A 10,126-nucleotide genomic window follows, 5' to 3' on the forward strand; every position below is an offset into this window, starting at 1 on the left:
ATTACGGGGTTCATCTGGGGTGCGGGGAGACGGAGGGTAGCGCTGCTTACTCTACAGCGTCCTAGGAGTGAGGGAGGCCTTGCGTTGCCGGACCTGGAGTCCTATTACCATGCTGCGCAGCTCCAGTGGTTCATGAAGTGGGTGGCGGGGCACATCAGGCGTCCGGAAGAACAGGGAGGGGCGGATCCGAGCTGGTCCCAATTATCGTGCGTGCTGCTCCGGGTGCCGATGAGGAATGCCTCACTTCCTCCGGACTTGAGGGTGGTTCGACAATGCTGGGCGCGGTTGGCTAGGAGGGCGCGTGTGATTATTCCCTATGCACCCGAGATCCCGTTGCGAATGTGTGAGGCACTACCCCACGGGGGAGACTGGAACCGGTTATTGGCCTGGGAGGAGGCGGGAGTTATGACATTGGGAGACTTGTATGAGGATGGTAACCTGCTACCTTTTGACGACCTTAGGGAGCGGCATGATCTCCCGCGGGGGGACTTCCTATTCCATGCAGCCTTGACTGCGGCCGTCAGAAAGCACTGGCGGAAGGGGATGATGGAGCCGGACACATCTCTTGCCTGTCAGTATGTAGTGATGGGAGCGGGTGTCTATAAGGCGGTGACTTGCCTTTATAGGCGGATTACTGGTGATATGCGGCGACCCCTGGCTGCCCTGCGCGTCAAGTGGGAGGCGGATCTGGGAGCGCCTCTTACGGACAAAAACTGGGAGGAAATCATGGAGCGTCCTTGGAAGTGTACACGAAATGCACGCTTCCAGCTTATACAGTTTTATATCTTTCATAGGGCATACCTTACCCCTCACAAGATAGCTGAGTACTTTGGTGGGCCAGATGCTTGCCCCCGATGTGGTTATAGTGGAGCGACTTTTCTACACATGCTCTGGGACTGTCCGCAGGTGACAGGGTTTTGGGAGGAAGTGGCGACGCTACTCCTGACGGTGACAGAGAGGGACTTGGAGGTAGGCCCGGGGGTCTGCTTGCTACATGGCTTTCCGCACACAGCAAAGACTAAGATCACCAGTAGGTTTATTGATCTAGGGCTGGTCCTGGCCAAGCGGGAGATTACTTCTCATTGGAAGGCGCGGCAGGGCCCTAATTTCTTACGGTGGGCTAGGGAAATGGAGAAATGGGCGGGAAGTGAGGGGACTTATAGATTGTGCTTGGCTCGACGCAGTGACAATGAAAGATCGCACGAAGGGGCCCGGGCATGGATGGCTCTCCTGGACTTGTTCAAAGGTTCGGTTATGGGGGATGGGGGTGATCCGGTGGGGGATGACGGGACCCCGGTTCCTTGAGTGCACTATACAGGGCTTCCCCCCTCTGCTCTTGCGGTACTGTCTGTTGGGATTGCTGGGAGGCGGACTCGACGGGTGGTGGCTGAGGTTTTGATGTACATGTACTTCTGATAGGTACGGGCGACAGGCTTGGGTGGGTGGGTAGGGAGGAGGGGCTCGTTGGGGGGGATGTTGGGACATGGGGTGGGGGTGTTTTAGCTGTCTCGCACACTCATGGTGGATTACTCCTGTGGATGCACTACCTAGTAGCACGGACATTATTGGGGTGAATGCTGTACAGAGGTAGCTTATGTGCCGGGGTGATTATTGCAAGATGTCCTGATTTGGCTGGGGGGAGGACTATGGGGGACGGGGATTGACTGCATTGTGTTCTGTGACCTAATAAAGTTTGTTTAAAAAAAAAAAAAAAAAAAATCAATGCTAGCAATAGCCGTGGCGTTGATCTTTACCTGTGTCCACTTAAGTCTCCGCATGTCATTAGTAGGGACGCAACCAGTGGTGGCCAATGATGGTTCCTCTTTCGCCAAGCTGCGAACCCCCCACCAGCGATGAGTGACACAAATGGGATTGTGGTCGCTCTCAATTCTTGGCTCGACCACCATATCGATGGTGTGCTGCCACAACCTCGTGCAGCAGAGGACGTAATCGATCCTGCTTGTTGAGCGGCCATTGTCAAAGGTGGGTGCACCCTTCTTATCCCCTGGGGTCCTGCCATTCAAGGCCCTTAAACCTTTCTCGTAGCACAGTGCATTTACCTGCACTGCTACCGTGGACCACCTTTTGATAGGAGAGAGCGAGAGGGCAGGTATGCCCCATAACCTATCCTCTTTGGGGTCAAGACCCCATTCTGAGTCCGGGTCTAGGAGGGGTTCGAATGTGACATTGAAGTCACCTGCAACAATCAAATCCCTATTGCTCGATTTAGTTTCTATGAGACTGATCAGATTGTCCAATACCCGTGACTTTTTCCCTTTTGTCCCACGAAGATATAGGTTATAAATATCTAATGTACCCGCATGACCAAGAGTTAGTCTCACTAGTTGAATATCCGGGGAACCCGTGTCGATCATGACGGCACTTGGAAATAAGTCCTGACGGGCCCAGATGGTTAATCCGCCCATGGGACGGCCTTTCGGGCCTTGGGTTGCTGGGACATGAAAACTCAGGTATCCCAGCAGAAACTGAGCCTCACAGGTCCACGTTTCCTGTAAAAGACAAACATTGTGTTTGCTTACAAAACTGACCCATTCAGGGGAATCTAATTTGGTCTTGATGCCAGCTAGGTTCCAAGACAAGGGAGTGCCTAGTCTATTATTTGGCAATGTATTGTGATATACAGCGGTCTGACTTGGTGGGCTCGCCCTCTCACCCGTCCTACATTGACTCAACAATGGGTCCCTAGGAATAACGGGCGCCCCTATGGAGACCGAGGAAGGAACGTCAGGTCCACAGGTGAGACCGCTTTCTATTACCCTCACAAGCTTAGGAGGTGCGGGGTTTAATTTACGATGGAATTGTCAATACCGGGAACCTGAATTGTAAAAAAAGTTTAGATTGTGCACCTCTATCCCTGATCTAGACCCATAAGGTGTATGTTCTGTGATAAACCTTGGAATTCGTGTATCTTCGAAATTAACAATAATGCAATCACCCTGAATGTTTTTGGGTCGTGAGCCTATCCATTGAACTCTAATCCGCCCATTCAGGTAGTTAGGAATTGGCCTGTGTATATTTAGCCAATGACTCACTTTATTTTTTAATTCCTGGAAGGATTCAGTTTTGCTATCGGGTAGTTCGGGGACACCGGTTAAAACTACAACATAGGGAAGGGATTCCGGTGGTAAATGAATTTGAGCTAGGGGTAAGCTAGGTGGATTACCGGGAGTGACTAAATCAGTAGCTACTCTCGCATCCACAGATTTCTTGATATTAATTCCTGTGGATTCGTTACTTGTCCTTCCCTCCCGCCCTAATGACTGGTGAGTATTTGACACTGATGTGGGTGGGTCAATGCCTGGGCCTGTGTTAGTTGGTGTAGGGGGTTTATTGATTAAGGACGGTACAGAGGTCGTGGAAGTTCCAGCATGCGGGCAATTAGTTTTGCCAATGTCCCTAGTGGACAGTTTGACAACATTCTTTAATGAACAGAAGTTGTCCAGAATGGTTTGTTCCAGCCTGTCAACTTTTTCGGTGACTATTGTGATCCTTTCTAATAATGGTGAAATTAAAAACGAACAGCCTGTTCTAGATGGGAGATCATGTCACTATTATTTGACAATGGAGGGATTCTTTTACTGGCATCATCCGCAATTGGGCAAACCAGGGGACTTGAAGTGTCGGGGATTACCATGTTTTTAGATATCTTTGATGTTTTCGCTTGCCTAACACCATCCACGGCCCCACCCCCTTTCCTTTTCTGGTTGGTGGGTCTAGAAAGTTTTGCCCCAGCCCTTGTCTGGGGGCGAGTGACTTTGGGTTTGAACGAAGCCACTGCTTCCACCATGGGTGCACCATCAATCAAATCGAGGGGTTCTGACGACCTCTCAGAGGATGATGACACATTACACAGCATTTCAGACTCGGCAAGCAAGAGTGCGTCCCCCCACGTATGCTCTCTAGATTTGTTTGGCGATGTAGAGAGAGCTAGTGGGCCCAATGAGGAACGTCTTGTAAGCATAGGGTCTATGGAGAGGCGTCTTTCGGTAATGGCGATTTCGTGTTCTAGTACCGAGACAGCCCTGGTGATGAATTGGTCCATTGTATCAGACACTGACGTGGGGGCCATAGCACGCTTCCCCTTCCCGGCCATATGGCACGATGCTAATGAAGGCCCAATGTGTAATAAAAATGTCTGTGCAACACAAATGTCAGTGGTCAAGGAACAGCTCCTCCTCCGACTTACTGCATACACTCACTTGAAGAGGGGTGGCCCGGCCCGGCCTAGGTCGGCCCCGGACGGCCACAGACGGTCCCGCCCTTGTCCCGGGCTTCTCCCGGCACCACCCGCGCGCGATCTCGCGACGCGGGGGGCGGGATCAGTTAAGTAGCGCCTTCGGGCACGCAGATTGCGTTACTTCCGCTTCTGGTCCGCAAAGTATCCTGGCCAATGCAGTCCCGTCAAGCGCTCCCCCCACACAGCGGTCGCGATGCCAGGCGACGGCGGGAGGGAAACGCGAAGGCAACAGGAGGACCAGCAACCACGAGGATCACAGGAACATACAGGTAGGCGATAAGGAGCGGGCAAACGTGGTCAAAACTCTACAAACAGCCCCCGCTCTGCCGGGGGCGGGATCAGTTAAGTAGCGCCTTCGGGCGCGCAGATTGCGTTACTTCCGCTTCTGGTCCGCAAAGTATCCTGGCCAATGCAGTCCTGTCAAGCGCTCCCCCCACACAGCGGTCGTGATGCCAGGCGACGGCGGGAGGGAAACGCGAAGGCAACAGGAGGACCAGCAACCACGAGGATCACAGGAGCATACAGGTAGGCGATAAGGAGCGGGCAAACGTGGTCAAAACTCTGCAAACAGCCCCCGCTCTGCCGGGGGCGGGATCAGTTAAGTAGCGCCTTCGGGCGCGCAGATTGCGTTACTTCCGCTTCTGGTCCGCAAAGTATCCTGGCCAATGCAGTCCCGTCAAGCGCTCCCCCCACACAGCGGTCGCGATGCCAGGCGACGGCGGGAGGGAAACGCGAAGGCAACAGGAGGACCAGCAACCACGAGGATCACAGGAGCATACAGGTAGGCGATAAGGAGCGGGCAAACGTGGTCAAAACTCTGCAAACAGCCCCATACATAAAGCCAATCCCCACTGTGCATGGCCAGTCAACTCCCAACAAGTAGCCAACACCATGCTGTGCATGCCCTTTGGCTGTGCCCATCCAGCAGTTGTAAACAGGGCCTAGCCTGTGGCCAACCCACCTGGAGGCAGCCAACACCTATGCAGACAGCCAATCCCATTCTGCATATGGCCTTTCATTGTGCACAGTGTGGGGTTAGCCTCTGGCAGACACACGGACTAAGCCAAACGCACACCCCGCACAGCCTTTGGTCGTGCGCGGTGTGGGTTTGGCTGCAGGGCCTGGCTTCTGGCCAGGCCCTGCATCCTACTCCCCACAGGGAGCCAAGCCCATGCTGCAAACAACCTTTGGCCATGCACAGCTGGGGCTTGGCCATAGGGCTAGACCTGTGGTAAGTCCTAATGGCCAACTTCCTTTGCATACACAGCATAGGGTTAGCCTTCGGGCCCCAGAGACCCAATCCCCAGAGGTCAAAACATATATGTTAAGGGGAGGGGCGTGCAGCCCTCCCTCCATTAGCCTTAATTGGTCCTGAGGATCCCACCCTCTGGGGCAAAGTCCAATTAAAAAGTGTAAGGAGGCTACTTGGCCCTCTTACCCGACCCTATCCCCCAGGGCTAAATATAATTACACCAGGAGAGGGCATGCAGCCCAGCTCTGTTTGCCATCAAGAGCCCTGAGGACCCCACCCCTTGGGGCTGAGTTCTAAGGGCACAGGGCGTGTGACCGCCCTCCCGAGCCTAAGTAGGCCCGGGGAACCCCACCCCTTGGGGCAAAATTGAAAGGGGCGTGCGGCTCCCCTCCCGACCTTGAATAGGCCCTTGGGACCTAATCCCTCAGGGCCAAAGTCAATAAAAAAGGGGAGAGGATCATGCCTCCACCTGAGTCTTCATAGGCCTTGGGGATTCCGTCTCCCAGAGCCAAATTACATAGTTAAGGGTAAGGGAGTGTGCAACTCCCATCTCTGAGCCTTAATTGGCCTGGGGAGTCCCTCACCTGGGGCCAAATTCCAAAAAAAGAGGAGGGTGTGTGTACCCCCCATTGCCTTCTTTGGCTCAGGGGACCCCATCCCCATGCCCAAATACAACAAGCATTAGCAATGCAACAGGTCTTGCATTTGCGAGAGTTTGAGCTATTGGCATTGTAAATGACAACGCCTTTTATTTTTCTGTTTTGCTAATTAACACATAAATACAAGGCATTGTCAATTACAATGGCAATAGCTCAGACTCTTGTAATAATAATAATAATAATAATAAAGCCACTTATAGAGCACTTGGTTACACTCAAGACGGTGTGTCCCCGCGCTAAGTAATGCTAATAGCTCCCTGAAAAAGGCCGAGGTCCGGAGCGGATAGATCCTAGGCTACAAGGAACAAAAATTACTTTGGGAAAAGGTAAGTTTTTAATTTAAGTCTGAATCTAATTTCGGAAGGCTCCATGCGCAAGTCAAGAGGGAGATTGTTCCAGTGCTTGCTCACTAGAAAGCGAAAGGAGCTACCTCCCATCCTGGCCCTGCGTACGCGAGGAAGCTGAAATAGCATCGCTCCAGCAGATCGGAGGTTACGGGTGGGGCGATGGATCGTGAGAAGGTTTTGCAGGTAACCAGGACCTTTACCCTGGGCAATGCGATGGGCAAAACAAAGTGCTTTGAACTTGATGCGTTCCTCAATAGGGAGCCAGTGGAGTTTTTGTAATGCCATTGTTCCGGATGCCCTGCGTGGAAGGTTAAGTACCAGGCGGGCGGCAGCATTTTGGACGCACTGCAATTGGTGTATGCCTTTTCTACTTAGTCCTAGGAGTAGGGCATTGCCGTAGTCCAAATGTGGAGTGACTAGGGCATGAATCAATGTTTTCCTGGCACTGATGGGGAGCAGGTTGAGGACTTTACGAAGCGTTTTTAATATTCCAAAACATTTTCCTGTAATTTTGCTGACCTGCTGCCTAAAAGAAAGCTCCGCATCCAACCATATTCCTAGATTTCTAACGGAGTCCGCCGGGAGGGGGATCGCACCTAACTCTGTAGGCCACCAGGCCGGCGACCAGGCAGAGGGGGATTTTCCGACCACTAACAGTTCTGTTTTATCGCCATTAAGGCGTAGGCAGTTGTGGTTCATCCATCCTGCCACAGATCGCATGCAGTTTGAAAAGTTATTGGCATCTTCTACCTGATTGTGGGTAAGTTTAATTATTAGTTGGGTATTGTCAGCATACGTGACGACATCCACACCAAAGGCTTCCACAATATGGGCTAGGGGCTCCATATAGAGATTGAACAGCGTGGGGCTCAGACTTGAGCCCTGTGGAACCCCATGTCTCAGCTTACGAAGAGACGATTTGTGAGGAGGGCAGTGTACCTGAAAACTCCTGTTTTCTAGGAAGGATTCTATCCATTTCAGGGCTGATCCTTCAACTCCCAAGTCCGAGAGGCGAGACAGCAGCGTCGAGTGCAGCACGGTGTCAAAAGCTGCACTGAGATCTAATAAAATCAGCGCTGCCGTCTGCCCCTCATCTACTTGTTGCCTCAGACATTCAGTGGAGAAGAGAACTGCCGATTCTGTAGAGTGACCTGCTCTAAAACCTGACTGTGTGGAGTGGAGAAGAGAGTTCTCCTCAATGAATTTCATGAGTTGATTGTTCACTACCTTCTCCACAACTTTTCCACAGAAGGGGAGGAGAGAAATAGGGCGGAGATTTTGTAACTGGGAAATGTGTATATTAGGCTTTTTTTTCAGGGGTAAAACCTGTGCCGTTTTCCATACGTTAGGCACTTGGCACTCCTGAAAAGATAAAGAAATCAGGTGTTCAATCTGTTCGATCATACAATCAAAGATTCCCTTACAGCGAATTGGAGAGATCACATAAAGGGGAGAGCCGGACTGGATACCGTTCACGATGGTAAGCAAATCTAGCCTCTCAGGAACTCTAAAGCATGTCAGAGGGGACATGGTAGCAGCATCATTTCTCACTACCGAGTAATTGGTCGGCGTGCTACTTGTGAAGGTGGCGTGTATTAAATCCACTTTATTTGTGAAAAAATCTGCAATGTCATCACATAGTTCATTAGAGAAGGTATCTTGGGCCTCTAGTCTAGTTGAAACCATAAGCTCCTTATAGATCGAGAAAAGTTCCTTGGTAGGATATTTAGCAGATTCAATACGTTCTTTGAAATGAGCGCCTTTGGCTGCTCTCACGAGTTTGTGATATGTTTTTAATTCACTTTTATAGCTCAGCTTATCCTCTGAGTTGTAGTTTTTCCTCCATCTACGTTCAGTGTTTTTACATTTGGCTTTAGCATCTTTGAGTTCTTTAGAGAACCAGGGGGCGGTCTTAGTTTTCCTGGCGGGGGGCTTGAGTGTCCATGGCGCTACTATGTCCAAAGCCCAAGACACCCATTTTTCATAATCATCCCATGCTTTAAGCAGGGTGTCGCTGGGAAGCGGGGATTCTTTAAGTAGAGCGGCTCTAAAGTTTTCCTGCGTAAACTTCTTCCAGTCTCTATGTTTCTGAGGCCTAGGTTTGTTCCTGCTGTGTTCCTGAAGGCCTAATTCAACTTCAAATGGAATAACGAAGTGATCAGACCATATAATTTGCATTGGTGTGGCAACTTTAACCCCTTCCCAGTTAGCAAAAATGGGGTCTAGAAGGTGGCCTAGTTGATGCGTCGGGGATATAGATTGCAGTTTGAGCGACTGTGATTTCAGAACATCTACCACAGCCTGTGCCTCCTTACAATTAGGGTCCTCAAAGTGGAAATTGAGGTCTCCTAAAATGAGAAATTTCTTATACCGAAGTGCATGCTGAGTTATCAGCTCTGTCAATTTGTTGCAGAACTGTGAAGTCTTACCTGGAGGCCGGTATAAGAGGAGTCCATTAATAATATTAGTAGGGTTGGCTTTAATCGTAAAAAAGCCACCTTCACTGTTGGGCAATATAGCCTTTTCTAAGGTACAATGTAGGTCGTTTTTGTAAATCATTGCCAATCCCCCACCTTTCTGCTTATCTCTGTCAATTCTGAGCAGGCTATATCCTGCAGGGACAGCTTCCAGAGTTTCGGGAGTAGAGGATTCATCTAACCAGGTCTCTGTTAGGAAGAGGACATCGAGATTTCCCTCTAGCACCAAGTCATGTATCTCTAATTTGTGATTTTTGAGGGATCTACAATTTAATAATGTCAACTTCAAATTTAGCAGCCTCAACTCATCCTTTCTCCCCCCCCCCCAATGTGCAGCGGTCAGGAAGTGGCATCAAGGGGCCTCGTAGCAGCGTGGAACCTGGTCCGAGGGGTCAGTGGTGCAAGTAGGTAAAAACGAGCTATATAAAATATTTTACAATTTTTAAAAATAATTCTGCATTCAGCGAGTGGGTGCCCGTGGTCAAAGGGATAGTAAAGAGAGAGCCCCCGGCTTCCGCCTCAGGGGTGAGCAAGAGCAAATCTGAGCCCTGACTGAGGAACGAGTTAAAATACCTGTCATCCGAGCGGGAAGCGTCCAACTACTGGACCGCTACCGTATTCCTTCCCCCAAGATGGCGTCCCTCCTCGCCTACCGGCGTCAGCACCTGACTCGGCTGCAGCGGTCAGGAAGTGGCATCAAGGGGCCTCGTAGCAGCGTGGAACCTGGTCCGAGGGGTCAGTGGTGCAAGTAGGTAAAAACGAGCTATATAAAATATTTTACAATTTTTAAAAATAATTCTGCATTCAGCGAGTGGGTGCCCGTGGGCAAAGGGATAGTAAAGAGAGAGCCCCCGGCTTCCGCCTCAGGGGTGAACAAGAGCAAATCTTGCTCACTCTTACTCACTCTTGCTCTTGGAAATGCGAGACCTATTCAAAGAAGCGGCCGCCATTGTCCCGGCCGCTCGGAAAGTGAAAGCACGCATGGCGCGCTGAATGTTGCAGGAAAGCATGTCATGCCTGCAGTAGGAGAAACTCATCAAAGAAAATAGTGCTTAAAGATTGAAAAAGACGTACTGTGTAACAACAGGAGTAAAAGGGCCAGTCCTCATGGGAGGTTAAAAATCAAGAAAAGG

The sequence above is a fragment of the Triturus cristatus genome, chromosome 2_2, assembly GCF_964204655.1.
Source record: "Triturus cristatus chromosome 2_2, aTriCri1.1, whole genome shotgun sequence".
Lineage (NCBI taxonomy): Eukaryota > Metazoa > Chordata > Amphibia > Caudata > Salamandridae > Triturus > Triturus cristatus.